The sequence below is a fragment of the Marmota monax genome, unplaced genomic scaffold (genome assembly GCF_021218885.2).
Source record: "Marmota monax isolate L192 unplaced genomic scaffold, Marmota_monax_Labrador192_F-V1.1 WCK01_AAM20220418_F8-fsc00009, whole genome shotgun sequence".
NCBI classification, from domain to species: domain Eukaryota; kingdom Metazoa; phylum Chordata; class Mammalia; order Rodentia; family Sciuridae; genus Marmota; species Marmota monax.
Genome location: NW_026694710.1, coordinates 4,364,464 through 4,391,834, shown reverse-complemented (window position 1 = coordinate 4,391,834; position 27,371 = coordinate 4,364,464).

Here is a 27,371-nt window from a genome sequence, read left to right as displayed (position 1 = left end):
TATTTTTCTTTCATTTGCCCTTGCAGGACTATCTTGACATTTTGACTTAATTAATTATTATAATTATTATTTAATTTTTGCAGTACAGGCCTAGTAGTGACAAACTCCTTCAAGGTTGGTTTATCTGACAATGTCTTAATTTATTCCTCCCTTTTGAATAATAGTTTTGTGAGGTGTAAATTCATGGATGACTTTTCTTTTTATTTTATCACTTCAACTACATAAATCTACTATCTCTGGCCTCCATTGTATCTGATTAGAAGTATACAGAAAAATCTTAAAAAGAGTCCCTTATTTGTGATAGATTGCTTCCCTTATGTTGATTCTAAGTCTTTGTCTACTACTTTGAAATCTTGATTATGAATTCATCTCATGAATTTCTATCTTACTTAGAGTTCATTAAATTTCATTAATGTTTATATTAACAGTTTTTATTCAATTTGCAAAGTACTCAGTCATTAAAATATTCTTCAAATATTCTCCCTTCTCTCTACTTACCTTCTAAGACAATTGCAATGTATATCTTTTTCTCCATGATGGTGTCCTGAGGATCCTTAATCTCTGTTCACTAATTTATAGTATTTTTTCTTTCTGTACTTCAGACTCCATAAGATCCATTTACCTGTCTTTAAACCACTGATTATTTTTTGCCAGTTGTAATCTATTTTTTAATTGCTCTAATAGATTTTTAAATTTCAGTTATTGAATTTTTCTGCTTCAGAAATTTTTTTTCTCATTAGTTTTTATGTCTTTTAATTGATATTTCCATTTTGGTTTTGTATTGTTTTCTTGGCTTTTTCCACACCCTGTTTCAGTTTTTAGAGCATCTTCAAGACATTTGTTTTAAACTCTTTGTATTGTAGATCTGTTTTCAGGTCTTTTTCAGGGACAGTTTTTATTTATCTATATACTTGCTTTTTTATATATACTTTGAATGGTCCCACTTTTCTCTTTCTTTTTATGGCATTTATTTGTTTATTTTTGGTTAAAAATTAAAGTTTAAATCTATTGATGGAGGCACATTGGAAAACAGATTCTTTTTCTTCCCTAGTTTTTATTACTTTTCATTAAGAAGTACTGAAATGGACTGAGAATTTAACTGTAGCTTACCCTCCAAACCTTTCTCTGCAGTTTTCCAGCCTTCCATAGATGCCAGAGTTCCAAAATAGTAATATTAAATGGATTATGCCAGAGCAACTGTTTTCTACCTGGGAAACAGATTCATAGTCATTCTTATCCCACCATCTTTTCAGAATCCTTTAGAAATTTTTCTTATTTTTTACTTGCAAAAATCTCATATCTGTGTTTCAACCCTACTGTCAACTTCTAAAACTGGCCATATTCTTCAGGAAAAATATGGTATGTATGCACCTTTATGCTGCCATTTCTAATCCAGAAGATGATTGAAGAAAATAAAAACAAAAACAGAACCCAAAGAATATATTGTGCTAACCTCTTGCCACAAGAGAGTGCACATCTTTCAATTCTCTTGTGCTCATCATAAAACATAGATGATAAAAAATTTAAAAACTGAAAGGTTCTGAACTTGTGTTCCCATGGGATTTGACCCAATTTGAGTTTGCCAACACTACACGTTCATACAAGTTAAGTGAGTAGAAAAGTAAGGGCAAAGAGGAGAATTGTAAAAGGAACCAGTTATTTTAAACCTATTACATAGCACAAGGGTATAACTTGAAATAAACTTTCCAAAACCCCTTACCAATGCAACCACGACTTTCTGTTTGATTTAATAAGAAAAGATAGTCATATTGTTCTGCATAGGGACATTAGAATCTGCTTATAATACACAAGCAATTATAAATAAAAAAATGCACAAGTGCATGAGCAATTTTCTGACCCTCTCTTAGACACTCCAGGAGCAGCAACATGTAACTTAATTAACTGCTGAAATGGCAGAAAATGCAAAATGTGATTTGAATGGAAGGAATATGTTTTCAGAGGGTAAAGGAGTCAGGTATAAAGGAGAAAGAAAAAAATATTTAGCAGACACAAATATTCAAATTGCCTCTTTTTCTCTTAGGTGGTGTCTTCATTTTTATTTTTATGATGACTTCTTGATTGTCCTGTTTTCTTAATTTGAACATATTGAAATGAAAGTCAGCAAATTATCAGTAAGGTTCAGCTAGTGAGCATCAAATGAATTGCTCACATGGAGTAGTTATTACCTGTTGGGTTTAATTACAAACCTAGATGAGAGAATCCAAGGAAATCCAGACTCTAACTCAGGTTTATTATGGAAAATTAAAACAAACATGAAATGAATAAGACTATTTTTATACCTTATATACTGAATTTTTAAGTACTATTACAATATCCTAAAATTGGCAAATGACATTTGCCAAGTCTATTTTATTAATTCAGATAATTCAAAATAAAGGGAATTTAGTATTCAAGCATATCATGGCTTTGAGAATCATTGAGCAGATATACTGAAAAAGAAGAACTACATGTTTCCTTCCTACAGCTGATTAGTATAATTAGATGTATACCAGTTATGCTATTGATGTTCTCTTCTGATTATTTTTTCTCAGAATTTGCTGTACTGTTCAGAATAGTGACATAATTTTAAATACTGATTTGTTAACTATAGCAAATGAGATTACATTTTTATGCTATTGCAACTTTAAAGATTTACTGAGGATCCAATTTTTTGGCAGATTTTTCCAGTTTTATGGCATCTTATGTTATGTACAACCATATATATAGGGCCCCACATTTTTCATATGCTTACTATTTTGAGTGTTTATTTTATGTCCAGTAAATTAAATTAAAGAATATTTAAGTCTCAAAGATCAGTGATGCTATTTCTTGGCAGAAAAAGAGAAATAAGAGTAGTACATTGAAAATAATATAAAATGTCTTTATTTAATATTTACTTATAAATAATTAATTTCAATGTAGATCTCTGACTTAGTTGTTTTATTTGTTTGTTATTAACAGTTTATCAAGTTCAAAGATTATAAAATTCATCTATTGTAGAATATTTCTTTTGTTTTTGCTGGTTGGCTTCTTATCATGTTTGGCATGCTTATTTAAGTAGCCCCAAGGATATGCAGGTGATTCAGGTAGGACTTATATATTGACTCTTAGAGTGTGTGAGAAATCATGTGCATGTGATACAGAGATTTTCAAACTAGCACTACAATGACATGTCTATTTATGGACTTTCACACGTAATAACATATTATTGAATATAGTCACACCCAGTTTTGTACTCTGGCAAGGACAAGGGTAAGACAAATAAGGTTCATGTCTTAATCCACTTCCTTTTTATTTTTTCTGTATCAGAATCCCTTAACTGCATATTTATTTTAAAAAAGAAAGCTTTATTTTAACTTGTGGTTCTGAATGCTAGAACATCCAAGATCTGGCTGCTATATCTGGTGGGGACTTCGTGCTGAATCATCATAACTGGCCCTATGAGAGCAAGAACTCATTGCTGAAAGAAAGTAATCTGTCTTACTAACCTAATCCCTGTTAAAGTTCTTGAAACACTGGCCAGAGCAATTATGCAAACAAAAGAAATTAAAGGGATACAGATAGGAAAAGAATAAATCAAATTATCACTATTTGCCAACAATATGATTCTATTACCTAGAAGACCCAAAAAATTCCACCAGAAAATTTCTAGAACTACTAAATGAATTCAGCAAAGTAGTAGGATACAAAATCAACACCCATAAATCAAAAGCATTTCTGTATATCAGTGACAAATCCTCTGAAAGGGAAATGAGGAAAACTACTCCATTAACAATAGCCTCAAAAAAATAAAATAAAATACTTAAGAATAAACCTTACAAAAGAGCTGAAAGACCTCGACAACAAAAGATACAGAACACTAAAGAAAGAAATTAAAGAAGATCTAAGAAGGTGGAAAGATCTCCCTTGTTCTTGGATAGGCAGAATTAATATTGTCAAAATTACCATACTACCAAAAGCATTATACAGATTTAATGCAATTCTAACCAAAATCTCAATGGCATCCCTCATAGAAATACAAAGAGCAGTCATGAAATGCATTTTGAAAAGTAAGAGACCCAGAATAGCTAAAGCAACCCTTAGCAAGAAGAGTGAAGCAGATGGTATCACTATACCAGACTTTAAAATATACTACAGAGCAATAGTAACAAAACAGCATAGTATTGGCACTAAAATAGATTGGTAGACTAATGGTACAGAAAGAGGACACAGAGACTAACCCACATAATTAGACCTATCTTATATTAGACAAAGGCACCAAAAACATACATTGGAGAAAAGATAGCCTTTTCAACAAATGCTGCTGTGAAAACAGAAAATCCATATTGAACAAAATCAAATTAAAGCCCTCTCCCCATGCACAAAACTCAACTCAAAGTAGATCAAGGACATAGGAATTAAACCAGAGACTCTGTGTCTAATAGAGGAAAAAGTAGGCCCAAATCTCCATCATATTGGATTCGGCCCCTACTTCCTTACTAAGACTCCTATAGTGCAAGAATTAAAATAAAGAATTAATAAATGGGATAGATTCAAACTAAAAAGCTTCTTCTTGGCAAATGAAACAATCAGTGAGGTGAATAGAGAGCCCACAGCTTGGGAGCAAATTTTTAGCACTTGCACATCAGATAGAGTATTAATCTCTAGGGTATATAAAGAACTCAAAAAGCTAAACACCAAAAAAAAAATCAAATAACCCAATCAATAAAAGGGCCAAGGAACTGAACAGACATTTCTCAGAAGGTGATATACAATCATCTGACAAATATATGAAAAAATGTCCAACATCTCTAGCAATTAGAGAAATGAAAATCAAAATGACTCTAGATTTCATCTCACTTCAGTAAAAACAGCAGCTATCACAAACAACAATAATTGTTGGCGAGGATGTGGGGAAAAAGGCACACTCATACATTGCTGGTGGGACTGTTAAATGGTGCAGCCAATATGAAAAACAGTATGGATATTCCTTGGAAAACTGGGAATGGAACCACCTTTTGACCCAGATATCCCTTTCCTGGGTCTATACCCAAAGGACTTAAAAACACTATACTACAGGGACACAGCCACATCAATGTTTATAGCAGCACAATTCACAATATCTAAACTATGGAACCAACCTAGATGCCCCTCAGTAGATGAATGAATAAAGAAAATGTGGTATATATACACAATGGAATATTACTCAGCAATAAAAGAGAATATAATCATGGCATTTGCATGTAAATGGATGGATTTAGAGAAGATAATACTAAGTGAAGTTAGCCAACCCCCCAAAACAAATGCCAAATATTTTCTCTGATATAAGGAGGCTAAGTCACAGAGGGGTTGGGAAGGGGAGCATGGGAGGATTAGATGAACTCTACATGGGGAAAAGAGGTGGAAGGGGAATGAAGGGGGTATGGGGGTAAAAAAAGATGGTGAAATATGATAGACATCATTACCCTAAGTACATATATGAAGACATGAATGGTGTGAATATACTTTGTATACAACCAGAGATTTGAAAATTTGTGCTCTATATGAGTAATATGAATTGCAATGCATTCTGCCAGCATAATTAACAAATTAGAATAAAAAAATTCAAAGAAAATTTTCTAGTAGTTGACACTACCACAATGATAATCACATTTTGATATGAGTTTGGGAAGAGCTAAACCACATCCAAGCCCAAGTACCCTTCAAGGCACAGAATTTAAGGGGACACCTGTACTTCTGTGGCCTTGGCTTTAGAATTCCTCTAAATTTGTGTGTGAAAGACATAGATACCTTACCCACCTCCCTCTACCCAGGCCCTGCCTTTACATAATGTATGTGGCTACATTTACTTTACAACTTCAAGGTTGAGTGATTTTCACAGAGACTGAATAGTATGAAAATCCTAAAATATTTATTACCTTGCCATTTACATAATTTTATCTCACCCTAATTTAAAGGAATTCTTATTTGAATCTAAAAGAGTCATAAAGTTTTGAGTTCAGACAAAAGTTGAACTATCATTAGTGATCCCTTTATTTGGAGTTGTTGATTATGTGGGATGATGGTTATCATCCATAGAAACTATACCCAGTAACAATAGCTTAGTCAGTAGGGAAATCCTGTGTGTAGTGGCAGATACGCCTACCAGATATGCCTTCTGGTCAGCCCTCTCTTTCCTTCATTCTTGTATTAAGGGCTGCAGCTCTAGACCTTGCCATTTCAAAGGATGTGAACAAAGGTAAGTGCTTTACCTTACTTTTTTTTTTCATTTATAAATGTGGGAAGAGAGAAAAAAGGTAATAGTGTCTTTCTCAAATAACTTGGATTTACCGTAAGCAAAGTAAGTAGTGGAAAGAACTTAAGTTCATATTTGGCACTTAATGAGAGAATAAGTTCACAATAAATATTAAATATTATGTGAAGCTATGGGAGTAAGGTGGCTATTAGTGAAAATTGAAGCAAAAGTTTTTACTGAAATTTATAATTAGAGAAATATGTGATTATATTATGAATACATTTTTTACACTTTATGATGAAAAGAAAGTTAGCAATTCTTAATTGCCATAGACAGCTATGTGTCTTAGTCATGATACAGACTCTGGGCTGAAGAGTCCAATGGCACTTTTGGGTATTTCTGGGGGAAAGTTGAGTCCAAACAGTATTTAGGATACACTAAAATGCCAATTACATCTCAGTTAACTTAGTTCATCATTTTTCATCCCCAATAAAGGTTATGAGAAACAATGGAATTATGGTCATAGATATTTTAAGCTCAACCTGGACATATACATTGATATACCACTATGAGGAAAGAACACTGTCATTAGGATATCAGGATATTTACAATATAAAATTACTAGATTATTTCATTTGGGTTTAGAAGGATACACATCAAAGAGCTCCAAACCTTTGAAGAGGGCAAGAAAAAGATTGTAATTCCATGAAGGACCTGGTATACCATATTAAAGAGGCCTATATGTGTAGAGTCCTTTACAAGGAGAAAATAATATCCAATATTTTATCCTTTTAGACCACACAATAAAACAAGTGATGCAATAAATGCCCATTTGCTGGCTTTTTCTGTTTGCCTTAATTGGGCTAAAAATAGTATCATCTGATCATTGTATTATGATTTTATCTTTATTGCTTTACACACTCCTGTTAATCTCATAAAGCCATATTATTATTCATATCATCAAAGAGTCATGTATACTTGCAACTCGTACAATCTAAATACATCTTAAAACTTTTGTTGGGTTTCTCCATTTCTCTATTGTTATTACAATTAACTGATGTTGGTTTGAAGCAGAGTTTCAAAAGAAGTTTCTAGTTTAGGATGTGAAGTCAGGTCTTTAAAATATGCCATGAATTTAAGATGTGCTTTGAATTAACATAAAATCGGTTATATGAATAAAAATTATGAATATTATTTTATATTTCCCTTACTTATTTTTAGATTTATGCTGAAATGTTTTTGATTAACTAATTCTATTTCCTACCTGTTTGGTGGAAGATGTTAAAAATCAACTGATAATGTCTCCGACTTGGAATTAGCAGGTTCTAATAATCAAAAATAATTTGTTCAATTGTAATGGTAATATCTTGCATAAATTTCAGGGAAGGCAACATAACTGTCATTGTTCAAAATGATTTGTACATATTAATTAACTAGCAAAGGAACTCTTGTGCTTGGTGCTCTATTCTATCATTTTAAACTTGTGGTGACTGACATATAAACAGTTTAAGAACCTTTCCAAGGTCATGAAGCCAGCAAATCTCAGAGTAGGGATTCAGTAGACTGCATGATGAAGCCAGGATCCATTGGTTTATTTACTGCTAGTGTCAAAATAATATATACTAAAAATGTAATGAAAATATTGCTCAGGCCTACATTTGGGATGATAGACACTGATTTCCTTGAATAATATCGTCTTCATATTTATTCTGGAATGAGCAGTTTAAAACAAAGCAATCCCCCCCCAAAAAAAAAAATATGTTTTGACCACCTATGTATATAATTGAATGAAATTGCTGTCCTCTTGTTTTATTTCTGTCTACCTCAGCATTTTCAGTCTCTGGGGCACGCTGTTGGTCTTAATCATAAATTGAAAATGAGAAGCAGAATAATTAAAGAGCAAACTGTAATTATGAGCTAGATCTAAAGGGAGCAAAACTAACATTGAGTATAGGTCTTCAGTTTCCTATTAGTGCTTTTAGGATTAGCTATAAACAGCCTTGTTAAACCCAATTAAATAGTTCATCAGAAGATTTTTCTCATTAGCAGAGGCTGAGTGACTTGACTTTTAGAACTCTGTTGCCAGTTATGCATGAACATTTTCCAACATTGACATTGTCTTCTAAGATTTTTAAAAATGATCATTACAATTATTGCAGTGCTATTTAGGAGTATTTCTTGAACTTTACTATATGGCCTATGAAAGTTTTTTTTTTCTTTTTTCTTTTTTTAATAATTATCTTGGAAATGCCTTCTATTCCAAGCATAAATAGAGGTTTTAAAAACATTTTAAAATACATAGGAAAGTGGTATTGCGATGATATTATCATAAACTTTGAATTGAAGTATAATAAAATACAAAGATGTTCAACAAAAATGTAGTTCATAGTCAGATGGAACTAGTGTGTTAGAATATCTACTGCTTTGTATTAATCACAACACTGACAACTTTCATAAGCCAATGAATATTTGAGGCCAATATAGTGCCAAATATGTACAGTATCCGTTATATGTTTTATCTTTTTAATTCCATGATAATAAAATTATTTGACCAGGATTTTTTGTTATATATTTTGGTGGTTATAAACTGAAAACAGCTATTTTCAACATCTGTTGAAACAGATTGCGAGGTATATCACATATTACTCTAGAGTAGCATTTCAATCATTTAAAATAGAAATTAATTTTGAAATTTTCCAAATTGCTATATTCTATGCTTGTATCAAATTCCACTGTTATAGACTTGGTTGTCGGTGAATATTTATGGTAATTTCTTCCTAACACTGTTAATATTTTATTTTCTACACTTATTTGTATTAGTTGATAATTATAATTATAATTCATCATTTCAATCACTATGTTTTTGGTGGAATTAAAAATAATAAAAGAAGTTCTCCTTACATGATATGATAAAAATAATTTTATTACATAAATATATTCATTAGATATTTGAATCTTACATACAAAAAGTGATGTTTCCATATTTGTATAGGAAGAAGAGAGATTGCAATGATCTGTCAGATAAATTTTGATTTTCTTTCACCTTTATACATTCTACAAAGGCAGAATCCAATTATCCATTTTAATATCATTGATATTTCTAATTAACTATCATATTAGTTTTGAAAAATAACTGAATAAGTGCTACTTTTCTGAATGTACAAGCTACTATGTAATAAAATAATGATTAAATTAAAAGCCAAGGTACTCTTTTATACACAAAAATGAATTCCTGGTAGCAATGTATTCTATTTGTTAAATATGTACAATTTTATTTTATGTCTTTGATAAATTCAAGTATTCTAACATATCTATTCAATTATAAAGCAAAAAAAATGAACTAAATAAATAAACCCCATGAAATGGAACATAAAATAATCTAACATTATTAAACGAAATGAGAAGTTATTAAAGGTGCGGCTTGTACACCAAGATATGGTTAATATACCTTTTCCTTTTGTATGCTTGCTAGAATTTTCCCATGCTGAAAAGCTCAACCTACAACTGCCCACTGCATCAAATTAAAATACAGAATATTATTATATAAACAAATGAAATGGAGTATAGATGTTGAATATTTTTAATTTTAATATTTTTATTGATTATGCACCTGTGTATAATACAGCTTTTTCTAAACTTGTGCTAACTCAGGAAACAAGAGTTGAGGATTAAAAATAGAAATTAAAGTACAAATCAAAGGTCAGGATATGGAATAATTAGTAAAGAATCTTTCTTGGTCATTTTTACCAGATTTTTCTTACACATGTATCTAAACACTGAATTTCATAAACTACTCTTGAATTTTGCAAGATATTTTACTCAATAAATACAATTTTCCTATGAAATTACTTTGTGACAACTTCAGGTACACGCTGTGTAACAAGAGACAAGCTACTGAATTATAGGCTCCATATTGCTCATGTTTTGAAAATAATAAATTATTTCCAAAGGTAAAAATCAAATTCTTACTAAAACTTTTGTATTATGCTACCTATATTTGCCCTTACAGAGTTAGTGCATAAAACTCACTTTTGAATAAACATTTATTTACAATAAATTGGTTACAAGAAACAGTGTGGGAATTTTTCATAGGAAAATTATATCTCAGCCTTATTTTAAATTGCTAGATTTTTTTCTTAAAATTTAAATTATACTTAGTATTTTCAATTCCTAGTTTCAGGCCAGAGGTGATTAGTTTCCAAAACTATTAATTAATTTCACTGGGAACTTTCCAATTAAGAAACTAGTGGAGGTATTTAGCTTCATTTTTGTCCATGTGCCACAAAAACACTAATGTAGATGAATTTCAAAGTTTAGATTTTGCCTGTAGCTACTCTTTAGTCAAGGGTAGTTGTTTATAAGTATTTTAAATGAAGATAAGTGATTTTTTTAAAAAAAATATATTATTTGTTCTCATAAACACCAAGCATATGCATATTAATAATAATAGTACTTTAGCAAATAGCCTCAATACAGTATTACCTGTTATATTTAAATAAAAACCTGAATATGACTTGCTTTCCTATTTGCATTAAGCTGAAATTTCCCTTAATTTTATGTACACTATTCTTTGATTTGGTAAAGATGACCTGAGTGCTTTTGAAAATTAAAAAAATAAAATAATGAAGGTGGTCATCTAATTTTTGGTGCATTATAGTTGCATGTAACAGTGGAATTCATTATTTCATATTCCTAAATGCTTACAACAGTTTTCTCTGTTTCAACCCCTAGTACTATCCCTTTCCTCTTCTCCTACCTCCTCCTGGTTCCCTCTGTCTATTGGTCTGCTTCATGTTTTGTTTTGTTTTTTATCAGTGTATTGAAGTTGCATGTATAAGTGGAGCCAGACCCAGTGGCACAAGCTTGTAATCCCAGGGGCTTGGAGGCTGAGGCAATAGGATCTTGAATTCAAATCCAGCCTCAGCAATTTAGGGAGGATCTAAGCAACTTAGTGAGATCCTTTCTCGAAATAAAATATAAAAAAGGGCTTGTAATGTGGCTAAGTGGTTAAACACCCCTGGGTTCAATCCCCAGTAACAACAACAACAAAAGAAATTGGAATGCATTATGTTATGTTTTTATATGCACAAAGTATAATTTGGTCAACTTTATTCTCATTCTTTCTCTTTGCTTTGCTTTCTTTCCTCTCCCACATGATTTCCAGTTTCTACTCTACTGTTCTACCTTCTATTTTCATGAGATCCTTTCTTTTTTGTTGTAGTTGTTGTTATTCCTCCCTCTCTCTAGCTTCTACATATGAAAGAAAAATTTTCAACCCTTGACACTGAATCTTATCTTGATGTTCTCCATGTATCATCCATTTACTGGCAAATGACATAATACAATCCTTCTGTATGGCTTGATAGAACTTCATTGTGTATATATAACACATTTTCTTTTGGAGAAATATTTCTGCTTTAAATCTACTTGACATTGGATAAAAATCTATTCTAAATATTTTATTTTATTCCAAGCAGATTGAAACTATTTTAGAAAAGTGAACTTGATTCAATTTTTTTTATTTATATAATTTATTTCTATGGCTTGATCAACTTATTGTCAATATTATCACATAGAATTCAATTTATATAAATTAAATGACAGAGGCATGTTTCAATTTGTAATTTATTTTACCATAAAATATGAAGCTAAGCAGGTACTGTCAAATGGGTGAGTAGTCCTGATGGAGTTTAGATTTAAAATATCTATAGTTATTTCCCCAAGTGAGTGAAGTCTACCTGATTTAGAAGACAATTAAAATATACTTCATTGCCATTCAAAAATTATTTATCTAGTGCTCTTTTGTGCACAAAAAAATGAGAGGAAATCAACTTTTGAGGTTAAAGTTACCTTTTGTTTTTAGTGGGAATTCTAAATTATTGAATGCTTTAAAAATCAAGGAAATGGTTACTCTCTTCTTCACTAAGATAAACTGAGAAAGGTATGAGTTGCGTGAGTCATAAATGCAACACACACTGTAAATTAAAGCATAAATGTTCTGCTGCCCTTCCTACAGACACTAGTATGGCAGTATGTAAAAAAGTGGATGTGTAAGCAATGTGATTCTGCAATCTGTATATGGGGTAAAAATGGGAGTTCATAATCTGCTTGAATCAAATGTATGAAATATGATATGTCAAGAGCTTTGTAATGTTTTGAACAACTAATTTAAAAAAGCATAAATGTTCACAGGAATATTTTAAAATGACAAGAAAGTTGAAATTTTGATAGCACTGCTAATAAGTGCTCAAGTCTCAGTGGGATGTATTATCGTGAATCAAAAGTCATAACTAACTTGAAAGAATTAATTCATGAAACATTGTCAAATTTATATACTGGCCAAGAAAGCTATTATTGAGTAAATTAAGTAATTCCTTAATTTACTAATATAAAGCTAGTGAGAAATTCATATCTTTCTCCCATTGAAAACTCTTTATCTTGGCATTGTTAATTAAGTCAGACAACATTTTCCTCCAATATTATCTCTAACCTCTGTTCTATGATATTTATTATTCATAGTTTTGGTCTTGACTTGTAGATAATTTGGTCCAAGCCCTAATTCTGAAGTGTTCCCTAATCACTTCATTTTCTCTCTTATTAGCTGTTGCTTTACATAAGAGATCATTGAGTACCAATTCATTTTGCACAGAAAGGTCAATTTTATTTAAAAATAACAAACTTTGTCTTGTTTCATTTTTTTTGCTGTGAAGAATATGAGATCTAAAATTATTATTGTAAGATAATACATATGTCTTCCAGGAATTTCTCTGGCTCCCATACAGAGTATTTTTAGAGACTATATGATAGTTACAAAAGTCCATATGTGCTTTGCTTTGCCCTGCATGGTACCTGATCCTTTCAATCTACATATTGAAGTCCTACCCCTAATGTGGCTATATTTGCAAACAAGGCTTTTCTCTGGTAATTAAAACTAAATGAGGTAAAGTTAAAATTCTAGAACCACTGTAATCTTACGAAAGGAATAGCTTTCTTTTTCATTCTTTTTTCCTTTCCGCCTCTGTGCAGAGGCAATAGGAAGTGCCATTTGAGAACAGTACCCTGCTTCCCCAAGGGATCTGTCTATAAACAAGGAGGATGGTCCTCACTTGGAATTGAATTGATTTTACACCTTTCCATGATTTCCAGCCTTCAAAGATATGAGAAATAAATTTCTATTGTGCAAATATTTCTAACTATCGTATTTTGGTATGTCAGACTGGAAAGATTAAGACTTTTAAGACTTGCTTATTTTGTAAATCATGAAACAAATTATATATATATATATATATATATATATATATATATATATATAATATTTCAATTTATTTTTCTCCTTTTCACACGAAAATCAAAACACCATTACATCAACAATCATATCCTGGAACACAAAGACTAGTATTAGAATCTTCATTTTGGCACTTACTATGTCTGTGGCTTAAGACAAGTTAATTAATTTGAATTGACAAGATATTCTACTATTAATACAAATTCAGAAAACATACTTCACATTGTCTTCATGGTTTTTATGACCCTTATGCACAATCTTTGATTGTCATATATATTAAAAAATTGGGTTTGGCAATTCTATATTTTAGTGAATGGAAAATTTACCAAAAGCATAAAATATGGCTTAAGTTTGAGAAGTTTGAGAAGTTAATATTTTCTCAGAAGTGAAATAATGCTAAAAGTACAGTCAGCACTGGAAAGGGCACAAATTAAATCATGTAAGCAAGAATATTAGAAAAAATTGTGTATATGTGTAATTTTAATTCAGCATCAGAATAGAAAACTTATGGGAGGAAATAAAGATAGGATTAAGTTCAATTTTAAATTCAAAATAAAATTCCCATGCACATGTCTTTCTCACCTCTGTCTAACTTGACAAAAAAAAATCTTTCAGGATTGACACACGTTTATCTTCAAATGTTTGAGGGCTTGCCAGGTGGAATTTAGTGTATACATTTTAAATATATCTGACATCTCATTAGCTTTTTCAAATTTTAAAAATTTGAATTATTATAATACTATGTTATACTACTACTATTATACTTTCTGTGTGTTGATGTTATTTTACAAAGTGGATAATTTTCATAGCATCTCTTTCTGTAAGATATTGTGATTATATCCAAGACTGACTGATATGAACAGTTCAGTCATCACTAAATTAGTCTCTCAATCTATAAAAATTATTATCTTAATATTCTTAGTACAATCAATTATTCATAAAAATGTGTGAAATGATATTTTTACAATATGTAGAACACAACCCTATATAGTAAACACTAGGTGATATTCATAAAAAATAAATAATTCTTTAACTATCACTAAAAGAAATACTATTTTCAGAGATGAATAAACTCAAGTTTTTGCAACAAAAGTGACTTGCTCATTACCACACAGATACCAGGTGCAGCATAAGGTATAGCATTTGTTTCTGTCATGTCAATATGGTAGATTTTCAAATTAAGTGGACATTAGAGCTATAGGTATGTCTCAAATAATATTAATTTTATTAATTGTGCTCATGATCAACAAGGTTTGTCTAAACATTTTAGTAATTTATTTGAATTTAATAAATATATCTAAATAGATAAATCATAGTGTATTTTTATTACAATAATATTTATAAACTTTATATAGTTTATAAGAATTTTGCTTCAGAAATATTTTTATATTGAAAAAAATTTGTATATAATTAGATATTTTCTGTATATTGGCAGCACAATAGAAAACTACCTAAATTCAATCAAATAGTAAGATTTGTCTGTAAATGAGAGAGATTTCTCAATTTTATTGAAGAGTGCAAATTTCAAGCATGAATTATAATTAGGAAAATGACTTACAATTTCCAATATTTCTTACATACTGAAATATAATCTTTTATTTCCTTTCACATATTTAGTTAGGTCTACAAACATAAAGACTTCCTTTTTTTAGGAATATTCATATTAATTATAAAAATATTTATATTGGTTATAGACCCAATAGAATGTACTTTATACTGCAAATTAGTGTATTTTTATGAGTTCTTAAATGACAAATACTAGAACATTTGCAGAGTTAAAATTTCAGCCTTGGTTAATGCTTAGTTTTTACCACACAAAACTAGACTTAGATAAAAGTATCTAAAGCAACTTGTTTCAAGTATTTTTCTCTCTGCATATTTCTTTCTCATTATCTATTGACCTCCAGTTCTAGTATTTATTGTATACTGATTGTTAAAAATAATTCTGCCTTCCTTTCTTTGTGATCTCTTTGTTAACCTACAGTTTTAAAAAGGTAATCGGGGATTTTTAAATAAATTATTTAATTTTGCTATATCAATAACACTTTATATGAACTTGAATTATTAATACAAATCAACCTCAGAAATGCTCAGGTAAACCTGAGAATGGTGATTGATAATGAGATGTGAATTTAGGTCAAGGTTTTACATTTTTGAATTAAGAGAGGTAATTGTGAAAACATGTCACACAGGACTACACAAATGCTAAAAATACATTAATTCATAAGGGGATTATAGAAAATATACTGAACATGCAAAGTAATAATTCATGCTACCTCATTCCTAAATATATTTTGAAAATGCATGAGCTGTGGAATTTTAAGACTTGGCTTCATTGCACTGTGAATTGATAATGAAACTATCCAACCTAATTGAGAGTATACTATTAACATAGGGAGTTTGATTAGGTCTGTGGGAGTGTGATTGATATGCAAAAAGAAATGAAATATATATTCTGTCCTCAGAGAGTCAGGGTCAAGAAACAAATAGTGAATGTTTTACTTAATTTTTTCATAACACTTCATTGAAGACCTGACAAGAAAACATAGAGGAAGAGTTCATTTTGGCTCAAGGTTTCAGAGGTCTCAATTCATGGTGGGTTGACTCCATAGGTCTGTACTCATGGTGAGAAGGGCATGGTAGAAGACAGTAGATCAGGACATGGCAACAAAGAATCAGAGAAAGAAAGGGCTACTCACTGGGGACAAAATATAAACCCTAAAAGCACATACCCAGTTATCTAATTCCTTTGGCCACACCCTATTTGCCTGCAGTTACCACTTAGTTAATTCATATCAGTGTATTAATTCACTGATTCCGATATAGCCCTCATAATCTAATCATTTCATCTCTGTAGATTTTTGCATTGTCTCATGCATGAGTTTTTGTGGACAACTCATATTTAACCAATAACAGTGAAAATAACTCAAATATGTTAGAATATTTTAATCATGTGATACATATCAGGAAACACTTCCATGTAACCCCTGGTTGTAAAAATTGAAATTTTACTGGATGAGGGAAGAGAAGATTATATTATCTGGGGTCTTTTTCAGTTACTACCTTCCTTATCTTTAACTGCAAGGAAACTTGTAGTAGGTATCTGTGGGAGATGTTTGCTTTGTATATCTTTTGTTTAAGATCTTTGGAGTAGTCTTGTTTTGACAGCTGTCAGAGCAGTTATTTTGATAACCATCTTTGTAAGACTTTTGGATTTTCTTTTAAGTAATACAAATTAAGCTTCAGGATAGGGTGATAAGAAAGAAATTAAAGAAGGGAAGACAAAAAATAATTTTAAAAAAGATGAAAACAAAGCAAAAAAAGATGAAGCTACATAAACTGGTGTCTGTTTTAATTTTTATAGTGATTTTTTAAAAAATATTTATTTTTTGGTTTTAGGTGGACACAATATCTTTATTTTATATTTATGTTGTGCTGAGGATTGAACCCAGTGCCTCACACATGCTAGGGGAGCACTTTACAAATGAGCCACAACCTTAGCCCCTTTATAATAATTTCTAACTTAATAAATTTAGAGTTTAAATTCTGTGTATTTTATTTACTCTATTTGTGAATACAGGTAAAGTATTAAAATCCTTGATTCTTAATTTCATCATCTGTAAAGTGACAATAAAAGTTATTGTTGTAAAAAGCAGGAAGAGTACTCCTCAATGAGGTGAGTAACAAAGCAAACTGTCTGAAATTCAATACTGGATGGTATTTTCACAGAGAGTTGGAAACTTCTAATATAACATAAGAAATAAAATGTTGGAGACTCACCAGCCTGAATTGCAGTGGTGGCTGCTGAGAGAGAGAGAGAGAGAGAGAGAGAGAGAGAGAGAGAGAGAGAGACCAAAAGAGAGGAATGCATGGTGGAAAATAAAAATTGAGTCTGGGGAATAGAGAAGGGGGCTGATCTTGATGAACACAGAATCAATGGAGGAGGTTTTTGAGTGAAAAGTAAATGAAATAATTCACCCAACAGGCATATAGTTTATATACTTTATATACTTTAATGGGAAGGGTCTTCAGTGGGGGAGTCATTTAAAAGTACTCTGCAGTTGCTTGCAAAGACAGGAGATCAGGAACTCATAAAGGATGTTGCCAACTTACCCAGCAGTAATGAATTTGGAGCCAGAGTCTGCCTGGATCAGTGTCACTGCAACTGACATAAAGATAAATGGGCCTAGGACATCCAGCTCTTGATATCAAGGGGAGTGCCCCTTTTGTTGCAAAGCTCCTAAGAGCTCTTGAGAAAACATGGACAACACTCAGACAGGAGCATCTGCACTTCAGGGTTGATACCCAGTAATTTACATTCACAGAAGTGAATGTGAAACCTGTGAAGTTTTAGACCCTACACCAAAAAAAGGAGGAATTTATGCAAGGCCCCTGAGACCCCAAAGAGCACCTGAGACTGGCATTTCTCCAGCAACAGGGAGTGTGGTTCAAATCTCAAGTACTCACCAAGTTCCAAACAAGACTAAATCCTAACTGCTGTAACTTGCAATTTAGGACTCTATACCACCCTGCTATAGTAGTACACAATTTGTCCACATTCCATAGTCTGCTAAACTTGAAGATGGGAAGTTTGAGTTACTATAGCCAGCTTTGACTCATAGCCATAATGGTGGGCATCCAGGTGAGGAACAGAAAGATTTTGGACTTTAACAACCCCAGGACTTGACCCAAGGCTTATAGAGGAAAAAAAAAATCTGAAGAATAAACAGCCATACTTGTCAACAGTTTTGATAACCTCAGCAGAAACAAGCCCTTTATTTCTCATTAAGAATTTTTTCTTTTTCTGTTTTTGTATTCCCCTCATGAATGTTTTATTCTTTTTTTTTATATTTATTTTATTTTATTTTATTTTAGTATTTGGCGGACACAACATTCTTCGTTTGTATGTGGTGCTGAGGATCGAACCCGGGCCGCACGCATGCCAGGCGAGCGCACTACCACTTGAGCCACATCCCCAGCCCCATGAATGTTTTATTCTTTCATTTAATTTTAATTCTATTTTAAAAACTTTTTTTTGAATTGCATTTCAATGTTTTTTTTTTACTTTTTCTATTCTCTATGATTATGTTGATGTGTGTATGTGTGTGAATAGGTTTGAAATAAATATATATATACATATAAATAAAATGAATAATTAATATGATATATAATATACAGCATATAAATTAATATATAATTATTAATTTTACTTTCATTTTAATAACTTTTATTTACACATTTATTATTTAGCTTTTGTTTGAAATATTTAGGACAAACTTATATGTGAAATTGAGTTGTTATGGTTTTATATTTGTTTTTGGTACTTGGGGTTGAACCCAAGCGTTCTTAACCACTGAGCCATATGCGCATCTATTTATATATTTTTGTTTGTTTGTCTGTTTTGAGACTGGTTTTCAGCAAGCTGTTCAGGGCCTCGCTGAGTTTCTGAGGCTGCCTTTGAACTTGTAATCCTCCTTCTTCATCCTAATGAATTGCTAAGATTACAGGTGTCACCACTGTACCCAACATTACTTTTTCTTCTTTATAAACTTCACCTTCTACTTATTTCCTGTCTCTCCCCTGTTCATATTATAAATATTTGAAACTTTATCTTGCCAACCTAGTGCATTTTCTCTTCACTCAAGAAACTGTAATCATATTATATAATTATATAGTTTATGTAATCCTACCCCATTCATATGATGTAATAGACACTGTGTTAAAGTATATACTCGGTATGTATCTTAGGACTGTACATATTTTGATAACATTATTGCTATTTATAACTTCCCATTTTATCTAAGAGAGGCTGGAAAGTGATTAGGACACTTCAATTTCACAGAGTAGAAATCTTGCTGGCAAACAATATTCACAAATTAGCCAAATGACAGCAAATATCACTCCAAACATGATCTAGCCCCACTTGAGTCTCAATAATACTTCAACAAATATAATGGGGAAAACAAAACCCCAATCAACAACCAGGTCCCAAAGTGAAGCAACCAGAGAAGAACTTTAGGTCCCATTTATGGATATCAACTCTTACATGAAACAAAGGACCCAGAACAAAACCAAAACAAACAAAACAAAAACTATAAACAAATGATGCACTCACAAAAACAAAAGGAAAATCCCTCTCAACTGATGTGCAAGTTAATGAACTCTGAATGTATGAGGAAACAGGCAGACAAATATCTCCCCCCAAAATTCACAATCAACCAAAAATGATTCCACAATATGAAAGTGGATCTAATTCTAGAATAAGACTATAAAAAACCTAATTATCCAAATGTTCAACGAACTAAAAGAAGAACCAAGGAACAAATTAAGAGAGCAAGTATAGGAAATGAAATACCACTTTAATAAATAAATAGAGATAGTAATAAGAAAACAATCAGAACTCCTGGAAATGAAGTACATAATAAATCAAATTAACAATTCCTTTGAAAGTATTACTAACAGATTATCACATAGAAATTAGAATGTAAGGCCTTGAAGACAGGGTATACTTGAATGCTCTATGTGTAATAACAGAAAATAAAATGAAAGACCATCACCAGAATATATAAAAATTCTGGGATGGCAACAAGAGAAAAAGCCTGAAAGTCATTGTAATGGAAGATAGTAAGATACAGGATAAAAGTATTAAGAACAACTTCAGTGAGATAATAGCAGAAAAATACTCCCTTTATTATAAATGAGGTAGATGTCTAAATACAGGAAGCATATAGGACCCCAAATAGACAAGATAAAATTGAACCTCTACAAGAAAAATCATAATAAAAATGCCTACTATAGAATATAAAGAAAGAACATAAAAACCTGCAAGAAAAAAACATCAGATCATATTTAAGGACAAAACACTTCTGATTTCTCAACTCAGAACCTAAAATCAGGAATGACCTGGAGTGAGCTACTTCAAGATCTAAAAGAAAATAGCCTACATTAAACTATTTTCCAAAATTGATGAATAAACAAAAACTTTCCATGGTGATGAAAAACTAAATGAATTTGAGACAACTAAGCCAGCACTACAAAAGATATACAGCACACAGAGGAACCCCAAAGCAAACCCTAAAACTTCCAAATAGATGAAGATCCATGGGAGAGAAAATGGATAAATGAAAATCAATGTAGAATTAAATAAAACAAACAAACCTAAATGTCAGAAAGAACATACACACATCAATAGTAACCCTGAATGCAAATGGTCTCAACTTCCCACTTAAAAGGCAAAGATTAACTGATAGATTACAAACAAGATCCAATTATATGCTATTTTGAAGAAATATATCAGGGACAGATACACATGAATACTGAAAGTAACAGGATGGAAAAAAGTTATTCCATGAAAATGGAGTCCAAAACCATGAAGGAGTAGCTATTCTCATATCTCATATAGTATATTTCAAGTAAAAGTTAATCACAAAAGTCACAGGAGGCCCCTACATATTGGTAAAATGACTAAACCATTTAGAAGAAATAATGATAGTAAATAAGTATGATCCAAATATCAGTGCACCTAACTACATTAAAAATACATATTTATATTAAATCCCAGAATGACAACAATATAATAATATTGTGTAATTTCAACACACCTTTGTCACAAACAGACAGGTCATCCAAACATAAAATTAATAAATATATTACCAAATTAAATATTACTCTAAATCAAATGAAGTAATAGTCATCTGCAGAATGTTTTATCCTGAAACAACTGAATTTTACTTTATTCTCACCAGCTCATGGAACTTTCTCCAAAATAGACAATATTTTTGCCACAGTGTAAGTCTTTTTTTTTTGGGGGGGGGTGTGCTGGGGATTGAACCCATGGCGCCTTGTGCATGAAAAGCAATCTCTCTCTCTCTCTCTCTCTCTATATATATATATATATATATATATATATATATATATATATATATATATGTGTGTGTGTGTGTGTGTGTGTGTGTATGTGTAATGTATATATACAAAATATTAAACTATAAATAAGAATGGCATTTGTTGGTATGTCAGTGTAATTGGAGAACATCTTTCTAGTGAAGTAAGACAGAAAATCAAGGTTTGCATGTTTCTTCTTATATAAATAAGTTAGAACAAACTAAAGAGAAAAAGGGGAGATCATATAACATAAAAAAAAAATAGAGAGAAGATCCGTGAAATAGAAGAGGGAGACAAGAGGGATGGGAAAGGGGCAGAAATAAGGAATGACATTTTTTAAATTGCCCTTTGTTCATGTATAAATATGTCACAGTGAATTTCATTTTTATGTATAAAGCACTAAATGAAAATAAATAAACTAGTGAAAGGAAGATCAGTAGAGCAGAGGAAGGAGAACAGGAAAAGAGAGCAGGACAGGTAAAGAAGAGGGTTGGTCCACAGGCTGTAATGGAGTGAATCAAATTACATGAATATGTGATTTTGCCAAAAGGAACCCAACTATTATGTATTACTATAAGACTCTAATAAAAAACAGTTATTGGTAATCATGTTTCAAAATATATGTGAAAATTTTCTGTAAATCATTTTTATGTAGCTATAAATACTGATGAAATCATATCACTACCATTGATATTCAGGCATTTTAAATTCTAGGTTTAAAAAAATGAAGTCATTATAAAGACTGCTAAAGAAAACTGCGTGGTCAAATCACTGTTAAACTCAAATATCTCTATACTCATATATTGTCCAAAAGGCTTAATATTAATGTGAATAGATGGGTGGAGAGAGATAATTTATTGGAAAGTTAACAGTGATCTTATAAGAAAATCAATTACAAAGTAATGCTAATATTAGTTTTGAAATATAATAATTCAGAGTAGATCCAGATTGTTGTGTATGACTAAGAAATTCTTTATAGAGGAAAAGTACATATATAGAAGGGAGGAATTATTAACAGAGCTTTGTAGTGCCTCAATAAAATATTGCAACATTATTCTTACTCTCATTTTATGTTTTATAGAAGCCCAACATATGTTTATTTCATTTGAAATTTTCATCTAGCATATTGTAGGTAGACCATGTACCAGTGTCATCATTTTGGAGTGGAGAAAAATGATGATCTGAGAATTTAACCACATCTTCTAAAGTTATTTATCCAGTCATTGCTGGCAGTGGAAATGCTAATCATTCTGACACTTAACCCATGATTTTATTTCCCTATTAGTATCAGGTGCTTCATAAGCACAGTTAATGCCGTCAGCTTTCTTTTTTTTATTTTCTTCTTATTTATTTAACAATCATTGAGTCTATTTTATGTGAGAAATTATTCTAAAGACAGCTATATCCAAGTAAATGAAAATTACATGATCCTTATGCTTATAAAGCCTAAATTCTAATGAAAGTATACTGAAAATAAGCAGAAACTTAAACAATTATCTGAAATACAACAAAATAGCACTGTTATAGGGAAATTTGGAATAAACTGGATACAAAAGGAACTAGTTAGAGAAAACTTGTCTGAGTTAATAAATTAATCCTGGAATTGAATAATACTGGAGAAAAAGTAACATGAAGAGGAGAGATACTTGAAATCAGTGAACATAAATTTTTCTGTTTTTAATATGGGAAAATATTGAAGTGTTATCAGATTTCCAGTAATGAACAGACACCATTATGGATAGAGAAAGTGAAAGATAGGAAACTAGAGATGAGAATAGAGAAGTAAAGCAGGACAAGTCCTAAAGAATCCTATATAGATAGTAGAAAGTTAGAATTTGAGTTTATTTTAATATATTTATAATCAAGTAAAAGTTTTATTTTTAGGTATTTATTCTTATTTTGAAGTTTTATTGTGATATAATTAAGAAACCATAAAATCCACTCATCCATAAGATACAATGCAATGGTATTTATTATATTAATAGACCTGGAAAAGTATCAACATAATCTCATTTTAAAATATCTTCATTACCTAATTTGAAACTCTGTGTGTATTAATATTTTCACACTCTAGTCCCTTCAATTTCCATGGGGTGGGGGAGGCCTACACTAACTAAATTGTCAATTTTCCTTTTGCTTCTACATTTTCTCATCTTGAACATTTTACTTAAATGGAATCATATAATATATGGCCTTTTGTGACTGGCTTCTTTCATTTTGTATAATATGTTCAAGATTTCCATGCAACATATAACATGCATTCTATTCCGTTTTATTGTTGAATAATGACTATGACTCTATCACATATTATATCAATTCATTAGATGGAATTTTTGGATTTCTACTTAAACATTATATATAATGTTGCATTCCTTTTAGCCTTAATTGTGGATGTTTTTGAGCATATTGACCCTACTAAATATGTTTTATCTCATTGTGGTTTTGATTTTCATTTTTTCTAATTATTTGTAATATTAAAAATATCTTCCCATTCTTATTGTCCATTTGCATAACTTCATTGAAGAACTATTTATTAAAATGGCTTTCCAAATATATTTTAGGAACACTTTGTTAATTTCTTCTTAAAATGCAGTTAGAATTTTGATATGGTTATCTGTTCATTTTAAAAAAAATTCTCTTTTCTCTCTGTTGTACAGATTACTCAAACTCTGTCAGTCAGTCTTCAATTTTATTGATTCTCTGTCAACTGAAACAATTATAGATCTCTTCTCATGACTTTTTATTTTTGAGCATTTTATTTTTCAACTCTAGAATTTCCACTAATCTCTTTATTTTTTTATTTATAGTTTCTAGTTCATAAGACATTGTCGTTATACCTTTTCTTAATTCTATGCTACAAAATTGGTATAGTCCTTCCACAAAAATTAGCAGTGGAAAATGCGATTATCTGGATTATTTGGTATATTCCAACTTCTGCAATCACCCAGAATACCTGTCATCTCAATGAGGTAACATTTGTGGAAACTTTCTCCTGGCCCTACCAGAGCCAATTCTTCCACAAAACAAAACTATGGAGGTTGGGTGGAGTACTGGGTAGCCTAGCTTAAAAAATTACAGCTTCTCAAAGTTATTTTTCTTTGTTTGTCTATTCTTTATTTTCTAATCAATTTTCATATATTTTCTTGAATAGATGTTTCTCAATTTTCTTTAAGTCCTTTGCTCAATCTCCAGATCCCTTGAATGACTCTCCTTCTCTATATTGGACCAGCATAGTGGTACTTCCCAGTAACTTACACTACAATTCTGAATGTTGTGCTCTCAAATTTTAATTGAATAATAAAGTATCATGTTCTAATGTACTATTTGAAAAGTTGTAGGCTGTTTTTATGAGGAATGAATTAAAGCAAATGGAAGTGGAAAAGTAGAGATAGGAAAGAAGTGTTGTTCTAGTGAAGAATGTTAGTGGTAACAGTTGAGATGGAGAAAAGTACACAGAATTGATACATAACTTAAGAGAAATTTGATAAGTTTTGCTGTAGGATTAGATTTTTACATTTAAAACCAGACTGAGGGATGAGAATGTAGTTCAGTGGTAGAGCACTTGCCTCACATAGACAATATCACAAAAAAATTACTAATAGTAATAAACATATAATAAAAATATAATCAATAAAATAAATAAGAATGAATTTAGCATGATATCCAAGATTCTGTCTTAAATCGAAGATGAGAAGAATTAATACAATGAAAACTAAATTAGATAATTAGCTTCAATAATTTATACCAAGCATTAAAGCTCTTTATTCCTTTCCCATTCAATTATTTGTTTATTCTTTTCCCAATAATCTTAACATTCCTATATATTAAGTTTGAGGTGACTGTGAAATAGAACTGTTATACAGATAATAAAAGGATGGGATTTCTCAATAAATACATAGTACATATCATTATATAAATTGTGTTCCATTACAAAGAGTAAAAACAAGCAAACAAACAAAAAATACAAAAAGCTTGAGTAGGGCCCTATAAGTTTCTTTATGAAAATGAGGAACTTAAAGTTTGAATTAACAAAATCGTCAAAGGTTGGGTGGCCTCTGAAATTAAAAGAATGGAAATGTTTGTTCTATTAGAGAGAATTTTAATAACTGTGATATCTGCATTAATTGTTGTTGAATGACAGAGATGGATGTATAAAGAAATGTGTGCTTCATATATGGAAATATGTAACCAGTTGGTAATTATGTAAGAATAGTAAAGGGAATTTGGGGTAAATATGCAAGATATATGAAGCATTAAGTAAATCAGGAGAAAAGCAAAAGCAAAAATTAGAAAGCAGAAAAAAAGAACAATTTCTGGAAGGAAATCAATTATCTGTACGATTGTTGCTTATGTACAATGCAGTAAAATTGCCCTTGTTTTTTTTGTATTTTCCTCTTCATTTATACAGAGAATTAGCTTCAATGTTTGTGCATAAAAATATTTGTTACACTGAGGCTTTAGCACTTATTGTTAAAATATAAAATGTCCTAAGGAAACTTTCAGAAACAGGCACAGAAATCTTTATTTATAAAGAAGAATATCTAGTTCTAAATCAAACAAAATTTCAAATCCCACACAAACGAAGCTGGGAAGAGGTGAATTGAGACAGACAGTTCTTGCTTACAAGAGGAAATTTTCTAAGCTGAATTTTCTGTCTTGAGCTCTTTCTAATACTTTCTTAAAACATAACCCTTTGTTCTTAAAAAGTTTCCATTGGCTTTGCCTAGGATACTCAACTTTTTTCAAATGCAAATGTTTTAATTTGGCGAAAGCATCTCTAATTCAATTAAAAATTCATAGTATCTAGTGATAAATCTCTGGCCTCTTTCTTTTTGTATTTCCGTACCCATCAAGGACTCCAAATGACCATATATGCATTGTCAATTCACTCAGCAAGAGGCCTGCTTTAGGTCCATCAGAATACCAACACATGCTTTGTTTATACAAATGTTGAGAGAAATGTCTGTTCCTTATCATCCCCAGTATATTTATTGTCAGTTTTCTGTTTTATTATAACAAAATACCTGAGGATAGGTATTTTATAAAGAAAAGAGAATTAGTTATTTCACAGTTGTAGAGGTTCAGGAAAGTGGTTTCAGTATCTTATTAGTTCTTCTGGTGAGAGCTTTTTTACTGCATCACAACATGCTATTACACATTATGGTGGGAACATGTGTGAAATGAAGGGATCACATGAAAAGATAGGAATCAAGAAAGAGGCTAAGACAACTGAACTGATCTATAATCATGCATTCTCATGAGAAATAATACGCTTTATGAAACTAGCACTGATTACTTCCAAGAATTTTTATTTATTTTTCCCCCAAGGCCTCAATAACCTTCCACCAAGCCCAACTCCAAAAGCTCTACTTAACTTAGTGTTGTCCTACTGGGGATCAGGTTTCTAGCATATGAATGGGAGACACACTCAAACAATATCTAGACAATAGAATATATTCATAGTCACTACTACATGTAAATACCATTCCTTTGTATTTCAGTAGTAGGGGGGTCACATCTTTAGGTACCATTTTCTTTACCAATATAAAAGTAATATTCTCAGGGCCTTCCAATTGCAAGGAATTTATTTAAATTTTGTTATTTCTCTTCTTGAAGTCTCTGTCACCAGGTTTAAGGTTAGACTGCAACACAGTACTCTTGGAAAAAAAGGGGAGATTCAGATGGCAGCAACTGCTCTCAGTCTTCATGATCCTCTCATTTCAATGGATACTATGCGTTGTCAATACCCTATGAAAAAATTCTCTATGTTCTCATTGCAAATTATTCTTATAAACGAGTTTTTTTGTTTGTTTGTTTTTTAGTTGTTTATCTAACAGACATTAACCTTGGTATCCTACTCTATGTGGTGTTGGCACCAGAAAAAATGGAAGCCAAGTTATCTTATTCCAACATTGTCCATTTGTTTTCAGGATGAAAATTCTGAGATCAACAAAAGACCCATTTATCCCTGATATATTGCAATAGCTG